General features: G+C 41.9%; 1 protein-coding gene across 3 annotated transcripts in view; it reads right to left on the bottom strand.

Annotated features, from left to right (window-relative positions):
* PRAG1 (PEAK1 related, kinase-activating pseudokinase 1) overlaps positions 1-17,441 on the bottom strand; it is a 103,073-nt gene extending 85,632 nt beyond the window's left edge. Inside the window, exons 1-4 of one of the 3 annotated variants that reach the window (XM_021942017.2) lie at positions 17,281-17,441; positions 16,620-16,694; positions 7,104-7,264; positions 909-1,268 (exon numbers count right to left, since the gene is read on the bottom strand). The gene's annotated coding sequence lies outside the window, so the exon portion shown is untranslated. Of the gene's footprint in view, positions 1-908; positions 1,269-7,103; positions 7,265-8,838; positions 9,019-16,619; positions 16,695-17,280 lie in introns of those variants that run through there. The other 2 variants (XM_021942018.2, XM_021942019.2) reach the window with 2 other exon arrangements.
* Positions 17,442-21,197: the final 3,756 nt, after the last annotated feature.

Raw genomic sequence — 21,197 nt, 5'->3', positions numbered from 1 at the left:
AACAAGCAACTCACTTGTGTTTACACAACCATTAAGTTGTTGAGCCAGGATTTGAATCTAGGCCAAAGTGATGCTATATCCCTTTCTCGCAGGATCTTATAGCCCCTAATCATAAATCCTTCATATTTTGAAAGATAAAAGGCCATGTTTAGAGATGCCCATGACTTCAGAGAGAAAAAAAAAACCAGCTTGACTTTACAAGGGTGGAGTAGTCTTTGCTGAATGGATGAGAACTCTAGTCTTGTCAATGCACAGGCTAAACATCAGCTCTGCCCTCTAAGCAGCTGAATGCCTTTCAATAAATACCTTCTCTTCTCTAGGTCTCTGTGTTCTTATTGGGAAAACGGAAGTGCTAATAGCACCTTCCTTACAGGACTGTTTTTATTTTTTTATATTTTGAGACAGAGTCTCTCTCCATTGCCCAGGCTGGAGTGCAGTGGTGCAATTTTGGCTCACTGCAACCACCACCTCCCAGGTTGAAGTGATTCTCCTGACTCAGCCTACGAAGTAGCCGGGACTACAGGCGCGTGCCACCATGCCCAGCTAATTTTTATGTCTTTAGGAGAGACAGGGTTTCTCCATGTTGGCCAGGCTGGTCTCAAACTCCTGACCTCAGGTGATCTGCCCACCTCGGCCTCCCAAAGTGCTAGGATTATAGGTGTGAACCACTGCGCCAGGCCACGACTGTTTTTAATAGTAAATAAAATAATACGTGGAAAGCACCTAGCACCATATGAACACAGGAAGTAAGTTTTAGCTATTATGAAGAGTATATATTCTTTTTTATCTCTCTACACCGAAGGTTGCTGGTGGGCTCAAAAGATATTCCTGAAGAGTCAAGTTATGGGGAAGCATCCTAGGAAAGGAGAGGCAGGACAAGCAGACTATTCCTGGGAAGCTAGACTTACTGATAACAGTAGAACTCTCCATGGCTCCAACTGATGTCTTCGCCTGGGGTTATTCTCTATAGGTGACTCTGATAATCTCTCCATCTCTCCCGCAGCATCTAGCACAGGGCTCGAATGCTCGCTGTCTGAGTAACACAGGTGTGCACAATGAGTGGTCTCAGGTGAGGGAAGAGAAAAAGCACAGAGCTTGCAAAAGGCAGAGATCTGCAGCTTATTCCCAATGCAAGACGGAGCTGATAAGCAAGCTGGCAGGAATGATGCGCTGCATTTTTCAGAGGATCTTGAGGTAAGGTACAGACAGCAATTCCAGGGCAAGTCAGCAGTATGTCTGGGCGGCACAAATGGCTTTCCAACATTCCCCTGTGGGGAGAATGCAGAGCATGCATTAATGACTGTATTTTGCAGAGAAGAAAACAGATTTAAGGCCCTAGGAAATCAGGGCATATGGCACTAGGAAAGGAGATGTTTAAATGATACAGTATACTTTGGAGATAGCTCAGTAGTTCAAGTCACTGGTGGATGCAATTTGAGATGCCTACTTCAATCTATTAAGACCTACATTCTCTTCTCTCTCTCTCTCTCTTTTTTTTTTTTTTTTTTTTTTCTGATAGAGTCGGCTCTGTCACCCAGGCTGGAGTGCGGTGGCATGTCTCTGCTCACTGCAACCTCTGCCTCCCTGGCTCAAGCAATTCTCCTGCTTCAGCCTCCCGAGTAGCTGGGATTACAGGCGTGCACCACCACACCTGGTTAATTTTTGGATTTTTAGTAGAGACGGGGTCCTCACCATGTTAGCTAGGCTGTTCTCGAACTCCTGACCTCAGGTGATCTGCCTGCCTCGGCCTTCCAAAGTGCTGGAATTACAGGTGTGAGCCACCGTTCCTGGCCCTCTTTTTCTTTTAACTCTCTCTTCTCACCCGTCAAGGCTTTTATTTCACTACTCCTCCCCTTCTGATGACAGTTAGGATTCAGTCATGCTGTTTCTGCTACCTGTCACTGGCTTTGAGTCCACATGAAACACGAGCTGGCACTTTTAGTGGCACAGCACTGCTCCAAAACTCCTGTGCTGACTTATTCTGGTACCCTCCCCCTATTTTTGGTTGGCTCTTCAAGGCAAATAAAAGACTCCTTTAAAATATATACATATATATATATTTTTTTTCTTTTTCTTTTTTCTTTTTTCTTATATGCCACCAAAAGGCACAGTCCAGAAACAGAAAGAAGGAAACACAACTAACTCCACTTAATACACCCATGAAGAAAGTGCACCAACTGGAACAGAACACGGCTTCTCTTCTCGGGTGATCACCTCTCCATCACCTTCATGCACCAAGAAGCTTTAAATTGTTGTACATGTTTTCAACCTTCAAATAGGGCAAGTGAGGCCAGGCGTGGTGGCTCACGTCTGTAATCTCAACACTTTGGGAGGCTAAGGCGGGTGAATCACTTGAGCTCAGGGGTTCAAGACAAGCCTGGCTAACACGGCGAAACCATGTCTCTACTAAAAATACAAAAATTAGCCAGGTGTACTGGCGCATGCCTGTAATCCCAGCTACTAGGGACGCTGAGGCCGGAGAATCGCTTGAACCCAGGAGGCAGAGATTACAGTGAGCGGAGATCACACCATTGCACTCCAGCCTGGGTGACAGAGCAAAAAAAAAAAAAAAAAAAAAAAGAGTAAGTGTTTGATGAAGAAACAGCAGCACAAGCAAATCTTAGCAGAAGGGTCTAGAACTGCACAGAGAACAGGATTGTGCTCTGTTACTTCCAGTTGCTCAGTGCCCTTCCTTGTTGAATGGAGCTGCAGGAGAGCATGAGGGGTTGGTAATTCATAATTGCCATCTTTTCCCTGCTGAAACCATTTGCTAGAAATCATTGTCTCTCTTTGCAGACATTTGCATCATCCTACATCATGTTTTCAGAGGTCACCTTTATTGAGGTATAATTCATATTCAGTAAATTTACCCTTTTAGATGTTACTGTTTTATAAATTTTGACAAACAAGCAGTCATGTAACCACTACCACAATCAAAATACAGAATATTCTCATAACCCCTAAAAAATCCCTCACACCCCTTATAGACAACCCCATCCTGCCATCACAAGTACCTAGCAATTGCTGTTCTGATTTCTCTTCCTATAGTTTTGCTTTTTCCAAAAAGTTATATAAGTAGAGTCATGTAGTGCATAGTATTTTAAGTCTGGCTTCTTTGACCTAGCATAATGCTTTTGAAATTTATCCAGTTGTTACAAGTAGTCATGCTTTGTTTCTTTTTATTGTTTTAATTTTAATTTTAATTTTTTTGAGACAGAGTTTTGCTCTTGTCGCCCAGGCTGGAGTGCAATGGTGCGATCTCGGCTCACTGCAACCTCCGCCTCCCAAGTTCAAGTGATTCTCCTGCCTCAGCCTCCTCATTAGCTGGGATTACAGGCGTGTGCCACCACACCTGGCTAATTTTTGTATTTTTAGTAAAGACAGGGTTCACCGAGTTGGCCATGCTGGTCTTGAACTCCTGACCTCGAGTGATCCACCTGCCTTGGCCTCCCAAAGTGCTGGGATTACAGGCATGAGCCACCGCACCTGGCTCCTTTTTATTGTTACATGGTATTTTCTTCATGTGGATGAACCAAATTTGTTTATCCGTTTGCCAACTGGTGGACACTTGAGTTGTTCATGGGGTCTGGCAATTTAAAACAAAAATTTACTTTGAAAGTTTTTTTTTGTTAAATTAAATCAACCTTGTTTTATCAAGCAACATATCAAAACTTACTCATGTAAGAGTTAGCAATTGTGTGCTTTTAGTTTGATTTGAAATTAAAGAATTTTCTTCTGCCCTTTCAGCTAATGCATTCATTCTAAAATATAATCATTACGAGGGCAGCCTTGTCCTAGATGTTCCAAAAGGTATCCCTCTTTCTGCACTTGTCATTCCAGGCCTGTGACTTTCCACATGGAGAAGAGAACCCTGGTTCTTGTCCACATCTCAACCAGCAAAGCTGCTCTTAGCTGAAGGGCTCGGAAGAAAGCAGGACGATTGCCTGAGATCCAGTAGTCCCTTTTGCAATAAAGCTATGATGTAAGTAATCATATGTAAAAGGTTTTTAAACTTTAGCTATAGGAAATTGGGAGCCAAACTTTAATACATCAAACTTGACTTCATTTTAAAAATTGCCTACCTGAGAAGGGAGAAATCTCTATAAAGACATCAAAGTTCTAAGATCTGTAAGTGCTGATTTATTATATAGTTAACATGCATCTAAAAATAAAGCTTGTCTTTTAGATACACTTGCCTCAGGCATAATAGTGTTGCAACATGCTACCATATCACTGCTGCAAAACTATTGCTGTTGAAACTTATCTTTCTTTCTCTGCCCAGCAAAAAGGGAGGTGGAGGGAAAAAAAGAAGGAAAGAAAATGGGAGTGGGGAGAGTGGAGAAGAAGGAAGCAGAAAGCCTGGGTAATGATACAGCACCTTTTATCTCAGAATCTCAAAAGCTGTTTTCTGGATCAGACTCATTGAACATTACTGGGTGGATAGGACATGGAAAACTAAGTAGGAACTGGAATGAGTTATGGTGGAGAGCCACAGGGTGATGGTTAATTTTATATGTCAGTTTGGCTGGACTGTGGGGCACGCAGGTATTTGGTCAAACGTCATCCTGGATGTTTCTTCTGTGAAGGTGTTTTTTGGATAAGATCAACATTTTTTTTTTCTTTTGAGACAGTCTCCTTCTGTTGCCCAGGCTGAAGTGAGTGGCGTGACCTCTGCTCACTGCAACCTCCACCTCCCGGGTTCAAGCAATTCTCCTACCTCAGCCTCCTAAGTAGCTGGGATTACAGGCGCTCGCCACCACGCCTGGCTGATTTTTGTATTTTTAGTAGAGATGGGGTTTCACCATATTGGCCAAGCTGGTCTCAAACTCCTGACCTCAAGGGCTCCACCCACCTTGGCCTCGCAAAGTGCCAGGATTACAGGCGTGAGCCACCGCACCTGGCCTAGATCAACATTTAAATTGGCGGACTTTGAGTATAGCAGATTACCCTCTGTAATGTGGGTAGGGCTCATCTAGTCAGTGAAAAGCCAGAATGGAATAAGAGACTGACCTCTCCCAAGGCAAGATGGCAGTTCTGCCTTTGAACTTCAGCAGCAATTCTTCCCCGTGTCTCCAGCCTGCTAGCCTTCTCTGAAGATTTTGAGTTTACTAAGCCTCCATGATTGCATGAGTCAATTCGTCTCTCTTTCTCTTTCTCTCAGTATACACACACACACCCTTCCTAAGAAATCGCAGAACTTCTATATTTGAGAAAGTATTAAAGACAATTTATTCCAACCCTTAGCCATAAATTTCTTCTCTAGCATCTGCCTAAGCAAGCACCGAACTGCAGCTGAATATTTTCTGCCCAGTAAACCACTAGCTAAAGAGGCAGCTACTTTTATTTCTGGACAACTTTAATTGCTTCAAGTTCTTTTGTTTTGGTTATTTGTTTATTTGTTTGTTTGTTTTATCTGGCAAGCCCAATCTATTTCCCAATGTCTTCTATCCTTTGGCCCAAAATTGTGTCTGGGAGTCACATAGGCTGTTTGTACACAGGTGTACATTCCCCTTGTCCAGTTAATCTTAATTAACTAATTATGTTAATTTTTTTGAGATAGAGTTTCACTCTGTCACCCAGGCTGCTGGAATGTGGTGGCGTGGTCTCAGTTTACTGCAATTTCTGCCTCCTGCATTCAAGCTATCCTCCTGCCTCAGCCTCATGAGTATTTGGGATTCCAGGCATGCACCACCACACCCAGCTGATTTTTGTATTTTTGGTAAAGAAGGGGTTTTGTCATTTTGCCCAGGCTTGTCTTGAACTCCTGACCTCAAGTGATCCGCGCGCCTTAGCCTCCCAAAGTGCTGGGATTACAGGAGTGAGTCACAGCACCTGGCCAGTTAACCTGAATTTGAATAATCTATGTAGCAGAATAATTCTGGAATATTAACTAGTTTCGTTCACATGTTTAGGATGTCATAAAGCACCTAGGACAGTCATGCCTACTGCTCCACGGAAGGGAAGACGGCGGAACATAGAGAACGGAGTTGATTCTGGGTGCCTGGAGGGAGGAGGGACAGAGCAGAAAGAGCACTGCATCAGAGGGAATTGCCCAGATGGCAATGGAGCACAGCACACATGGACTGTGCACCTGGTGACCAAGGCTAGGCAAGATGATGGGTCTCTCAGGGATGTGGCTTGGAAATGTGATATCTAAGGACTAGATGAACCCCAGCTCCCACAATGCTGTAGACAAAATGACGGAGCCAGAAAGAAAGAAGAAAACTGGAATTGACTGAGTTTAAATCTCTTCCACTGAATAGGGGGATAAGAGAAAATTTTAGTTGAGTTTATAGAAAAATCTAGCCAGTTACATGTCTTACATTTCTAGTGACATTTCTTCACTACTGAGAGTATAGAATGAGTTCTACAGTGGCTTTTATCCATCACTGAAAAGAAGCTAGAGAAAAACGACTCTTTGCTTTGAGAATAGTCCTGTCCCTGGAAGGGTCTGGATATAGAATGAGAAACCATGGTCTTGGGAAACACGCTGGGAATCACAAAAAGACAGGTACTTTTGTTTTAAATTGGTTCCTCATCTCCATTCTATCCTGTTACGAGTATTCCTTCAAAAGACGTTTATTAAGTGCTTGCTGTATTGGGGTTGCTCTTCTCAAGGAGTATCTTTGTGGTGTTCTCTGTATTTCCTGAATTTGAATGTTGGCCTGTCTTGCTAGGTTGGGGAAGTTCTCCTGGATAATATCCTGAAAAGTGTTTTCCAACTTGGATCCATTCTCTGAGTCCCTTTCAGGTATACCAATCAAACGTAGGTTTGGTCTTTTTGCATAGTTCCATATTTCTTGGAGGCTTTGTTTATTCCTTTTCATTCTTTTTTCTCTAATCTTGTATTCATGCTTTATTCCATTAAGTTGATCTTCAATCTTTGATATCCTTTCTTCTGCTTGATCGATTTGGCTATCGATACTTGTGTACTCCTCACCAGCTCTTGTGCTGTGTTTTTCAGCTCCATCAGGTCATTTATGTTCTTCTCTAAACTGGTTATTCTAGTTAGCAATTCCTCTAACCTTTTGCCAAGGTTCTTAGCTTCCTTGCATTAGGTTAGAGTATGCTCCTTTAGTTCGAAGTAGTTTGTTATTACCCACCTTCTGAAGCCTACTTCTGTCAATTCGTTAAATTCGTTCTGTCCAGTTTTTCTCCTTTGCTGGCAAGGAGTTGTGATCCTTTGGAGGAGAAGCGGCATTCTGGTTTGGAACGCAAACATTCTTGTTTGATTGGAAAATCAAAGACAAAGGAGCCTTGTTCCCTGGAAGAGAACATGAAATTGTGAGCAAATGCAATTAAATGACAACATTACATTAATTATAAAAATGTAAAAAGGTCTCATGGCTTTTTGCTATGCAGGCCTGCTTAAAGGCATTTATGATAATTTTTTTTTTTTTTTTGAGATGAAGTCTCACTCTGTTGCCCAGGCTGGAGTGCAGTGGCACGATCTTGGCTCACTGCTACCTCCACCTCCCGGGTTCAAGTGATTCTTCTGCCTCAGCCTTCCAAGTAACTGGGATTACAGCCACTAATTTTCGTATTTTTAGTAGAGAAGGGGTTTCACCATGTTGGCCAGGCTGGTCTCAAACTCCTGACCTCAAATCATCCACCCACCTTGGCCTCCCAAAGTACTGGGATTACAAGCGTGAGCCACCACGCCTGGCCTGGTTACCTTAATTTTTATCCTTAAAGGTAATCATTAGGTGAGACCCGAAGGAGCTAGTCATGGTATGGAACTTACAGGGAGCCAAAATTTGTAATGGTTGGGAATCACCCTGTAGAATTTAAAATCACTGAGTTCACAGGCAGGCTTGGCTTTCTTGGTGATGAATGTGGCATTTTTTGAGGGCATTGTAAATGCATGTCACAGATAACATTTATTTATCTATCTGTCTATTTATTTGTTTATTTATTTATTTTTTAGATGGAGTCTTACTCTGTCACCCAGGCTGGAGTACAGTGGTGCGATCTTGGCTCAGTGCAACCTCCGCCTCCTGGGTTCAAGCAATTCTCATGCCTCAGCCTCTCGAGCAACTGGAATTACAGGCACATGCCACGACAGCCAGCTAATTTTTGTGTTTTTAGTAGAGACGGGGTTTTACCATATTGCCCAGGTTGGTCTCGAACTCCTGGCCTCAAGTAATCCGCTCGCCTCGGACTCCCAAAGTACTGGGATTACAGGCATAAGCCACCATGCCTGGCTATTTAATTATTTTTATAGGGCTTTATTCTGTTACTCAGGCTAGAGTGCAGTGGTGCAATCATAGCTCACCACAGCCTCGAACTCCTGGGCTCAAGCAGTCCTCCCACCTGAGCCTACTAAGTAGCTGGGACCACAGTTGCGTGCAACCAAGCCTGGCTATGTATTTTTTACTTTTCATAGATACGGTGTCTTGCCCAGGCTGATTTGGAACTCCTGGCCTCTCGCAATTCTCTCTCCTTAGCCTCCCACAGTGCTGGGATTACAACTGTCAGCGACCATGTCTGCCCGCAGATGACAATATTAAGCAGTTATCCTGCTCTGTGCTTGACACCTATTGTATTTAATCCCCACAACAACCCAATGACATAACTACAAGTGTTAATCTATATTATTGATAAGGAAATCAAGGCATAGAAAGTTAAATGACATTACCCAGTGTCACAAAGCTAATTAGGGACAGAGCAAGCATTCAAATCCTGATACTACCCAGATCAAAATCCTTTACCCACTATATGTTATTGCAGCCTGAAATGCAGAGAGGGTATTAAAAAAACCCCAAAGAGCAAGAAACCCTTTCTTATACTCCTACAATTTTATTGAAACACAGCCATACAAATTTGTTTGCATATTACCTGTGGCTGCTTTCACACGACAATGGCACAGTTAAGTCATGGTGACAGAGACAGTGTGATGTGCGAAGATGAAAATATTTGCCGTCTGGCCCGTTCTAGAATAAGTTTGCTGACTTCTGACCTATCATAGGGAAAATGGTGACAGTAATAACTCACAAGTAATTTGACTAGGTAATGTTATTTTTAATCAGGAGCCACATTCTTACATAGCTATCTTTATGTTGGTTTCCCTAATATTAGATTTAAAAGATTTTATTTTATTTTATTTTATTATTATTTTTTTTTTGAGACGGAGTCTTGCTCTGTCGCCCAGGCTGGAGTGCAGTGGCCGGATCTCAGCTCACTGCAAGCTCCGCCTCCCGGGTTCACGCCATTCTCCTGCCTCAGCCTCCCGAGTAGCTGGGACTACAGGCGTCACGCCACATCGCCCGGCTAGTTTTTTGTTATTTTTTAGTAGAGACGGGGTTTCACCATGTTAGCCAGGATGGTCTCGATCTCCTGACCTCGTGATCCACCCGTCTCGGCCTCCCAAAGTGCTGGGATTACAGGCTTGAGCCACCGCGCCCGGCCCGATTTTATTTTTTATTCTTTTTATTTTTTTTAACAGAGGCAGAGTCTCACTACATTGTACAGGCTGGTCTTGAACTCCTGGGCTCAAGCACTCCTCCCACCTCAGACTCCCAAAGTGCTGGGATTACAGGCATGAGCCACCATGCTCAGCCCCAGTTAGAGACACCAGGCAGTCTTGCTAGACCTCTGTGACCCAGTTTATTATATGTGAACAAAAATTAGTCATCCTTACGTCTTCTTGAGTAGGGTCCTTCTGAATCTATTAACAGTGCCAATACCATGAGTAACAGCCTTCTCATGGATCTCTTTTTTGATAAGGCTGGGAATTAGTAGTGTGGCCTAATCACCTCTGAGAGAGGGACAGAAATAATTACCTTAAAACTTGGAATGTTATCTGGGTTTTGGAGTGACGAGGTAAGTGATTCTGCTGGGATTATCTCATTTGAATTAACGCCAGCCATGGCATGCCCAGAAAATTCCTCTCAAAAGCAAAGGGAAACATGCCAAGAATGGCTGGCACAAGTGTTTACACTTTCAGTGTAATATATATTCTGTCTATATACACATGTATCCACACATATGTACACACGCACACGTATTTCAGGCACTCCAGCCTTCTCCCTGTTGAGATTTATTTTGTCATAACTCCTTTTTTGCTTCCAAGAGGAAGAGAGTTAGTCCTGTCCTCACTCTGTTCCTCTTCTCTTCCAGTCTGGGAGTGACTACACTTGCCTTGGTCTTTTTCCTCTTGTGCTGAAATCCACACTGGTGATTTCAGAGTAGGCTGCAATCTGTCTTGCAAATCATTCTCCTCCCGAGCAATTCCCCATCACCCTTCATTATCACATTCTCGCTTCTCTTTAAAGTTTTTGTCTGGTTGATATTTCAAGTGGTATTAGATTGCCATGTACTGCTAGATGACATCATAAAATTCAGGAACCCACCACCCTGCAGATTAGTAGCTGCTACAAGGTGTCAATTTCCTTCCATTATCCCTTTATCCACCCCCCTTCCTTCCTTCCTTCCTTCCTTCCTTCCTTCCTTCCTTCCTTCCTTCCTTCCTTCCTTCCTTCCTTTCTTTCTTTCTTTCTTTCTTTCTTTCTTTCTTTCTTTCTTTCTTTCTTTCTTTCTTTCTTTCTTTCTTTCTTTCTTTCTTTCTTTCTTTCTCTCTCTTTCTCTCTCCCTCCCTCCCTCCCTCCCCTCCATCCCTTCCCTCCTTCCTTCCTTCCCTTCCTTCCTTCCTTCCTTCCTTCCTTCCTTCCTTCTTCCTTCCCTTCCTTCCTTCCTTCCTTCCTTCCTTCCTTCTCTCTCTCTTTCGACGGACTCTTGCTCTGTCACCCAGGCTGGAGTACAGTGGCGCAATCTCAGCTCCCTGCAGCCTCAACCTCCAGCGTTCAAGTGATTTTCCTGCCTCAGCCTCACAAATAGCTGGGATTACAGGCATGTGTCATCACACTCGGCTTTTTTTTTTTTTTTTTTTTTTGGTGACTGAGTCTTGCTGTGTCACCCAGGCTGGAGTGCAATGGCACAATCTCAGCTCACTGCAACCTCCGCCTCCCGGGTTCAAGCGATTCTTCTGCCTCAGTCTCCCAAGTAGCTGGGATTACAGGTGCCTGGCAGCACACCCAGCTAATTTTTGTATTTTTAATAGAGACGAGGTTTCACCATGTTGACCACGATGGTCTTGAACTCCTGACCTCAAGTGATCCGCCAGCCTCAGCCTCCCGAAGTGCTGAGATTACAGGCATGAGCCACCGCGCCTGGCAATATTTGTATTTTTTAGTAGAGACAGGGTTTCGCCGTGTTGGCCAGGCTGGTCACAAGAAATATTTCCCGGCACAGGTGGCGTCTGGTTAGAATCATAAAGGATGAGTAATGGTTATTCCCAAGAAAGTGAAGGGGAGAAAAGAGAAAAGGAGGAAGGTTAAGGAAGAAGAATAGCAAATGCTCTGGAGACTTAGGCAGCCACTTGGCCATGATGTCTGGATAGCCTTTCCCGGGAGTTAATTCCTGCCTCAGTCTACTACCCACCACAGTTCTGCAGGACAATGTCCTGGGAGATGAATGAAGCCCAGCCCTGTAACTGAGGAAGTGTCTTCTATTGAATCACGGACCTCAGTGAAGCCCCAACTCCTGTCTGTTTTTTCTTCTGGTCACAGAACCTTACTCAGTATGAAACACTGTCAGGTTTTTCCTCCGCATGCCGGGAAGGTGCGCTCACCCTGGGTGGTGCCAGTTGCAGCTCCTCCGCAGAGTTCTCCTTACCTACATTTGATTTGAGGCATGATCTGCCAGTGTGCTGTTGAATCAAAGAACTGCCTTCAGGACTGTCCTTATTTAGTGCAACTGTTGTTGACAAACCAAAACTGCACCCAGACTTTCACCCACAGTTTATTCAAGTCAGGTAATAGACTAAGTGCTTTGTGTAAGCCGTAGTCTCTTTTCAGAAATGGTTGGCTCTCACAAAAGGAGAGTTCAGATGTCGGCCTGGCACTTGCATAAATATCTTCCACTGAGATTCAGCATTAGCAAACTCTCTGCCGGATACAATTTAAACACTCAATAAAGCATGGTGGGGGTATTTCTAATTTACACATAAATAACATTTTTTTATTCTAATGTTCACAAATTAAAACTGTATCTTTCCTGAATTAAGTAATAAATAAGAATTTTAATAAAACATTTTCTACATAAAATCCTTAGAAAGTCTACTGCAAGGTTTGATGGCTGGGAGACTGAGCTGAGAGAGTTTAACAGCTCATATGTCAGCATTAGGATTTGTTGGTAGTGCTTATCTATTCTACATAATAAGGTTTTGTGTATTGATGCAGGCACTGCCTTACACAGTAACATAACACGAGACCATGATATTCAGCACATTTTGAAGTAAGTGTGACACTAAGACCCTCTGAAATGTGTCCACTTTGCCCCTTACAACATTACAATGGGGACATTCTTTTTCTGAGACAGTCATTGAGAACAGCACTAACAGATTATGGCTTGATAACTATTTATCACTTTGGATTGCTGTGGAAACCAGGCATCCCTAATCACCAACAACTTTAAAAAGCCAAAATATTGTCAGAGAAGACAGTTTTATAGAAATATTCAAAATCATTTCATTAGCTTTCTAAACCTTTTAAAAAAATCTGGCTCTCTATTCAAATATTTAGCTAAATAGTACATGATGCAGTCAAAACCGATCAGTTTTCTAAACCACTTTGCTTTGTGCATTTAATGTGGAAAGGACCTGGAGAACAGAAAGAATTTCATTACCCTCACAAAGATTTGTCAAAAACCTCTTAGTTTTTACTCATAGAAGATGTTGCAAAGAGAAGCTGAAACATAGTAAGAAAGAAGGTTGATTCTGTTACATGTGATGCATTTGGAAATTGATTGAAGTCATCACATTTCAGATGCACCTCACGACAGAAGAGGCAGTCTCTTGAAAGTGACAGCCAAATTTTGTGTGAGGGGAGGGGACTGGGCAGAAAGGATTCCTCGTCTGAGTAACAGCTTTCTGTCCTGTGTTTCATCATGCCTATCTTGGCACTTCTCTAGCCTAAACCTCATCATAATGTGAGGTATAATTATCTGCCCATTCATCTGCTTCTTGTGCTAGACTGTGAGCTTCTTGATACCAACCATATGTTATTTATATTGATTTTCCTAAATCCTAACCAAAGCAGATGCTCAATAAGCATTTTAATACGAAGGAAGAGAGGGAGTATGGGAGAAGGGAGCGGGGGAAGAAGGAAGGAGAGAAAAAAGTTCACTTATAATGTCTATAATGGTATTAAACAAAATAGAACATGTATTTAGTTTGATGAGACTTTTTTTCAAAACTAAGTATGATTTACTTAGGATTAAAACACAAGTTATAATAGCTATGATGGGCCTTATATAAAGAAAAGTAAGTATAACACGTTTTTAAAGGCTTTTAAGTATCTGTATTAAATATAAACTAAATGGACAAGATTTTTCATCCCCAAGAATTACCTGGAATATTAGCTTTGCAAAGAAAAGCAAAAAGAGGGAAATGAGGTTGAGTGAATTATTTGAATAAACATATGCAGTCACTATAAACTTCCAAAGGACTTTAAAATGAGCGAGGAAATACTGCTAGAAGAAAGCTTTACTTATCACTTTTATGAATTATAAAAACAAAATATTTTAGTAAGTCTTACTGTTAAGTGATTGATTTAATTATTTATACATGAAGTTCTTTCTAAACCTGGATAGTGTAAACATGTTGGTTAATCATTACAGAACTCCAAGTCTTTCTCTTTGTTCCACGCCTTAAACAACAAAAGGATCGTAAATCCTTCAAGTTTCCTTGGAGTTAGCTCAGGCAAAGTCCAAAGTTTAAGAAGGTGTTCCATGAACCATAAACGTTGCCAGCATTGAAGAGTCAAAGCATATCCCAACATTCTGGGGCAGTTCTCACCCAGCTTGCCTTCATCCTATTATCTTTAAAGATTCATATATATTTAGCATTTACTCATGCCCTATCTAGAGATTTAAATACTTTTTTTTAAGAATAGAGATGGGGTTCTGCCACATTGCCCAGGGTGGTCTCAAATTCCTGGGCTCAAGCAATCCTCCTGCCTTGGCCTCCCATAGTGCTGGGATTACAAGTGTGAGGCACTGTGCCCAGCTTTAAACAATTTTTATTTTAGAATAGTTTTAGATTTAGAGAAAAATCACAAGGATAGTATAGAAAGTTGCCATATACCTTGTACTCAGGTCCCCCTATTATTAGCATCTTACATTAGTATAATATGCTTGTTATAATTAGTGTATCAATATTAATATAATATTATTAACTAAAGTTTATAGTTTATTCAGATTTCCTTTATTTTTACCTAATATTCCTATTCTGGTTCAGGATACCACATCACACATACATATAGTGTATATATGTAATATATGTATAGTAATACTAAATATAGCATATAATATACGTACACCATATACATATATAATTTTATATAATATATAAGTATATGAACATTATATACATATAATATATTGTTATATTTTTAAATAATATATTATACGTGTGTGTGTGTGTGTGTGTGTGTGTGTGTGTGTATATATATATATATATATATGTAGAGAGAGAGAGAGAGAGACGGGAGTCTCACTATGTTGCCCAGGCAGGTCTTGAACTCCTGGGCTCGAGTGACCCTCCTGCCTCAGCTTCCCAAAGTGCTAGGATTACAGGCATGAGCCACTGCACCTGGCAAGGATATCACATTATATTTAACGGTCAAGTTTTCATAGGCTCCTCCTTGTGGCTGTAACAGTTACTCAGACTTTCCTTATTTTGGATAACTTTGATGGATGGTCAGGTATTTTGTACAGTGTCTCTCAGTTGGGATTTGACTGCTGTTTTTCTCATGGTTAGACTGGGGTTGTGGGCTTTTAGGAGGAAGAGGTCAGATAAATTACATCTCTCAGCACATCATATCAAGAGTATGCCAGCCTGAGAAATATGGTGAGACCTTGTCTCTACAAACAATTTTTAAATAAATTACCTGGGAGTGGTGGCACACCTGTGGTCCCAGCTACTGGGGAGGCTGAGGTGGGAGGATTGCTTGAGCCCAGGAGGTTGAGACCACAGTGAGCTATGACTATGCCACTGCACTCCAGCCTGGGCAATAGAGTGAGACCCTGTCTCTTACCAAAAACAAAGAAAGAAATAAATGTACGTCCCATCAATATGACTTATCACTGTTGATGTTGAACTTGATCTCCTGGCTGAGGTAGCATTTGTCAGATTTTTCCAGGTAAAGTTACTTTTTCCTTCCCTTTCCATACTGTATAGTTTTGAAAGAAGTCACTAAGTACAACCAACACTTAAGAGGTGAGGTGTTATACGCCACCTTGAGAGAAGAGTACATAAATTAGTTGGAATTTTTCTGCACAGGAAATTTGTCCCTTTTCCTCATTTATTTATTTATTCAATCATTTCTATTGGCATAGACTTATGAATACTTATTTTATGCTTCAGTTTATAATCGAATTCTGCTTTACTTTATTTCGTTGCTCCAATTATTCCAGTTTTGGCCATTAAGAGCTCTTTCTGTAGGTTCCTTCGTGTCTTTGACGTACTCCTATAATCCCACTCCTATTATTGTGGGATTCTGTGGTTCTTTTTTTAAAGCACTTTCTTACTTTCTGGCACTATAAGAAACTCCAGGCTGATCTTGGGGATTTCTGGCCCCAGTCCTAGAGTCAGTCAATTTCTCCAAGTAGTCCTGGTTTTTTTAATTGGTGAATGGTATTAGAAACCAATATCCACATGCTAGATATGTGTGATAATTGTTTCTTCTAGTCCTTCTTAGCTGATGGAGCAATGAAACACATCTAAAAATATTTCCATACATACATATCCATTTGTATCTATATTAAATTAACATTCATACAATGTTTCCAATTGAAATCCATTAAAACAGCTATCCCCAACCTTTTTGGCACCAGGGATCCGTTTCATGGAAGACAATTTTTCCACGAACAGGGTGGGGGGATGCAGAGATGCTTTCAGGATGATTCAAACACATTACATCTATTGAGCACTTTATTCTATTATTATTACATTATAATATATAATGAAATAATCATACAACTCACTGTAATGTAGAATCAGTGGAAGCCCTGAGCTTGTTTTCTTGCAACTAGATGGTCCCATCTAGGGGTGATGGGAAACAGTGACAGATCATCAGGCTTTTTTTTTTTTTTCTTTTGAGAGAGAGTCTTACTCTGTTACCCAGGCTGGAGTACAGTGGTGTGTCCGTGGCTCACTGCAACCTCCGCCTCCCAGGTTCAAGTGATTCTTCTGCCTTAGCCTCCCGAGTAGCCAAGATTACAGGCACCCGCCACCATGCCTGGCTAATTGCCTATTTTTATTAAAGACAGGGTTTCACCATGTTGGCCAGGCTGGTCTCAAACTCCTGACCTCAGGAGATCCACCCGCCCTGGCCTCTCACAGTGCTGGGATTACAGGTGTGAGCCGCCGCACCTGGCCCAGGCATTAGAGTCTCATAAGGAGTGTGCAACCTAGATCCCTTGCATGTACAGTTCACAATAGGCTTTGTGCTCCTATGAGAATCTAATGCTATCGCTGATCTGAAAGGAGGTGGAGCTCAGGCGGTAATGCGAGAGATGGGGTGTGGCTGTTAAGTACAGATCAAGCCTCGCTTGCTTACCTGCTGCTGGCCTCCTGATGTGCAGCCTGGTTCCTAATAAGCCACAGGACTTTGTGACCCAGGAGCTGGGAACCCCTGCATTAACACATGGATGCTTCTAGCCTTCTCTCTTTGCTAAACTCTCATTCAGCAATGATAAATCTAACTCCCACCGTCTGTCATCCATTTACTTAAATTGTTCATTTCCAGAATGAACAATTTCTGTTGTTCTGGAAATGACATGTACAGAACATGTACAGCAGTATCTGAATTATTAGCCCATACCCCACAGGAAACTACTTTATCAACCAGAGTGCAAGGCTTAGGTGCAGCTTCTTTTGCCTTTAGTCTTACAGACGCTACTCATTTCCAAAGTTACTAAGGTCAGCACCTTTTCCCCCAACCTCCTTCAGTGAGGTTGTTTCATACAGTACAGTTAGATCATAATCTGGTTAAATCACAATACAGTGAGATTGCAATACAGTGAGATTTGTTTTGTCACTTTCTGCATTCCATCTTGGAATTCCTCAACCTCCTGATTTTTAAAAATCTGTATACATTAAGGCTCGCTCTTTGTGCAGATTTGTTTTAATAGAAAAAATATTTTAAATTACTTAACATCCAGTAAAACTGATTAGCTAGGGGGATTCATTAATTCAACAAATATTTCCCAAGGGCCTACCTTGTGTTAGGTCCTGTACCAGTGTCACTCTGGGGAACCTTATCTTATAGTTTCTTGTCCCCAGTACATCTTAGCATAATCAGAGCATGGATATGCCAGTTTAAAAAGCACCAACTAAGGAAACTAGATTGTTATATTTATGGCCGCATCTCCGGAATTCTAGAATTCCTTAGATCTGTGACTATGCCTCCCTCAGTGGTTCCAGAATCTGGGAAAATAATCTATTTGTAGAAATGCATTTACATAAGGTTAGAATTGTTTTTCTCCTACTGCTCTTTTGCGCCTAGTAAAAAAACAATTTAAACTGCAAGGGAGAATAATAACTACTAAAGTCAACACTAGGTTTTGTCTAATACAAAAGCCATCGGCCCAACTTAAATTATAACTCCCTTTGTTAATCTGGGATTGCTGAAAACAACAATTAAGCCACTCTACACTTCCAAGTGATCTACGATATTGTTTTTTTCATTGGCTTTATTTGTTATGCCAACCACATTATCTAAACAGCTAATACAATTGCTCATGTAAAATTATGCCAATAAAGGAAGGAAAGATAGTTGTTTGTTGCTGTTATCATGGGGAGGTGAGGGAGGAGGAATGGGCTTGCTGGCATTAGCAAATCAACCAATAGATTATCTTCCTTAAGAATATTAATGCTTTGTAAATCTTTCCTCCTTCCCCTTGCCTAACTCCCAGGATGGCCACGCACCCTATAGTGCTGTAAGATAATCTTTTTTTTTCTTCCCCTTCAGACGGAGTTTCACTCTTGTTGCCCAAGCTGGAGTGCAATGGTGCAATCTCAGCTCACTGCAACCTCCGACTACTGAGTTCAAGCAATTTTCCTGCCTCAGCCTTCCAAGTAGCTGGGATTACAGGCATGCACAACCACACCCAGCTAATTTTGTATCTTTAGTAGAGATGGGGTTTCACCATGTTGTCCAGGATGGTTGAACTCCTGACCTCAGGTGATCCACCTGCCTCAGGCTCCCAAGGAGTTGGAATTACAGGCTTGAGCCACTGCGCCCAGCTGTAAGGCAGTCTTAAATGGGGGAATATCCGTTACTACAACTGCCACAGCGGGTGTATATGATCGAGACAAGGTAGGAGCTGTACTCTGGAATCGTATGTTTGAGTTGAAAAGTTGAACAAAGATTTACTTAAAATCTTAACATTTATGTAATATAATAGGGTGCTCAACTGACACTGGACTGTATCTTTTGATGTGTAAAACACTGCCACACTAGGGGATGTAAACAGTATTTTAGGGGTTGAGCCTCCCCCTGTGATAGGAGGGACTGTTTGGCAAGACCTTTTGGAAGATAAATCACAAGGCAAACAACTGCCCCTTATTCTAGGGGAACTTGGAACACGGGAAAGGAAACCAAGGGCAGATGCTTCACTCTGAGTCTGCGGAGATAGAAAAGGGTTTTCCCCAAATCTTTGCAGATTATTATTTTTCTTCATGAGAGGTATGTGTACTTTGTTATCCAAACAGTTGTTTTTAAAAAGTTGGGAGCAATCAGCAGCTTAGTTGGGAAGACGAGCTTCCCCGAACATCTGTTCCCTCCAGGCTGGAGGAAGGAATGTGAGAGCAAATGGCTGGACCAAGCTCACGCAGCTTGCAAGGCTGCCATTTCCCATATGAGTGGGTGTCAAAGGTGAAATATACCAGGCATTGGGCCGTTCTCATGAATGCTGTGATTGTCATGCTTGAGCTCTGAGCGTCAGATTATACCTGGTTGGGAGAAGGGCATCAAAAGAGAATGAACAATGATCAATTAATCCAGGAGAAGAGAGTAGTCGATCTAGGGGTTTTGGAGCGGGAAGAGCAGGCTCTTTTTTCTTTTTTGGAGACTGAACAGGGCTTGGGCTCTGAAGTACTGGAGATGCACTGGGGAGGCCCTTGCATTGGGGGACACCTATGGAAACTTGGCCAGAGTGCAGAGTTGGATCTGAGCCTGAAAATCTAAGAGCATCCAATTCTAAATGCAGTTGGGAATTACATTAGTTTATGACTAAGTCTTTTGTAAAATTCTCCTGCGAGCCTGAGCAAAGATGTACTATATAGTACATACCGATGTACTAAGGGAAGTTGAAGAGACTGTATCCCTCCTGGAGGCTGGGAAGGGATGCTTGTGATGACCGAGATGCTTGGCCTCAAAGAGCAGCACTGTTATAAGGGGCAGCAAAGGCTGCAGGCCAAGAAGTAAAAAATAAGCAAACCCCAAAACTTGTCCTTGATAACGTATATTGTAGCAACTTGGGAAACCTCAGAATAGCTGGAAGGCAATGGATGGGGGTGCGCTGTGGGTCACATTCTAGTAACTACACCAGGAAAGGCTCATGCATTAATGTCTTTGGAGTGCAAAGATGGTATGATTTCAGTTGTAAGCCACAGTTCAGAAATGCCAGGGACACAGAGGTTACACTTAGGTTTTACCTTCTCCGTAACACATTTTTATAAATTTTCTACTATAAAAGGTGTGATTACTCATCAGAAACAAATTCAGTACCTACTTTGAAAAAAATAGCATTTAAACATAGAATACTAGGCTGAGCATGGTGGCTCACGCCTGTAATCCCAGCACTTTGAGAGGCTAAGGCAGGTGGATCACTTGAGGTCAGGAATTCGAGACCAGGCTGGCCAACATGGTGAAATCCCATCTCTACTAAAAATACAAAAATGAGCCAGGCATGGTGGTGGGCACCTACAGTCCCAGCTACTCGGGAGGCTGAGGCATGAGAATCACTTAAAGCCGGGAGGTGGAGGTTGCAGTGAGAAAAAGTCACACCACTGCATTTCAGCATGGGCAACAGAATGAATCTCCATCTCAAACAAACAAACAACAACAACAACAACAACAAAAACTATTTCAAACATTTTAAGCTAATGGCAGCCCATAAGTGCCACATCTCCCTTTTGTCCTCTTCCCATAGGCCCTGGAGTCTGTGCACTCCCAGGCACACATACCCTGTTCTCTCTCAAGCATCCTCAGTGCAGGTGGAGGACTTATGTTCTGCAATCCTAAAACCTTTGATTATAACCCACACTAAAATAACAAAGGTAATCAAATGTGTGGGTGGAAGCTTGCCAGATATTTGTAGAGTTCCATACCATTCATAAAGTGCTTAAAAATGTTTAATTTCATTTGAATAACACTTGCCATTGTAGCTATACAGATTTTTCTCTTTTTTCTTTTTTAAAAAGCAAAGGTATATAAACAGCTTATTTAAAAAGACTGGACAGACCCTAGCTCCAACTAGTTCTCTAGATTGAGCACGTGGGAGAACTATGTTCCATTCCCTTTTTTGGTACCGCAGGCCTTGATCTCCAAACAAACACATGAAGTAAGTCTCTAAACTCTGGGTGGACGTAAGCTAATCATTGACATTCAAAACACTTTGCTACTTGACACACTTAAACAATAAATGCCCAGCTGCTCTGCAGACTAAAATTCTACTGCTACAAAGAATTATCTCTTTAAGGAGTCCACACAAATCTATGCAGGTGTTTGAAAGACTATAACCTGTCCGAGACTTTTTTCTGCATCTCTGGGAGTGTTCGGCTCAGAGACTGGCACAAAGGAATGATGACTGTGCCTTTGTGGGTGGAGGAGAGATAAGGTAATTGCCACCGAGGGACTTGCTCTGACCCAGGTGGCTGTCAACAAGCAATAGATTGAATCCCTTTAACTCATGGAGCAAATAGATTATTCTCATTTCACAGGTGAAGAAACAGAGGCTCAGAGAGGTTAACTTGTTTAATTTCATACAGCATGAGAGTGGGAGAGGTGAGATTTGAACCCAAGTTCCTCAGATTTAAATTGTATAATATCTTGCTGTTTACTCTTTCTTCTCTCTCTCTCTCTCTCTCTCTCTCTCTCTCTCTCTCTCTCTGTTGTTGTTGTTGTTGAGAC

This window comes from Papio anubis, chromosome 8, assembly GCF_008728515.1.
Source record: "Papio anubis isolate 15944 chromosome 8, Panubis1.0, whole genome shotgun sequence".
Lineage (NCBI taxonomy): Eukaryota > Metazoa > Chordata > Mammalia > Primates > Cercopithecidae > Papio > Papio anubis.
The sequence above is the reverse complement of the archived record's forward strand: the minus strand, read 5'-3'. Positions and strand labels throughout refer to the sequence as shown.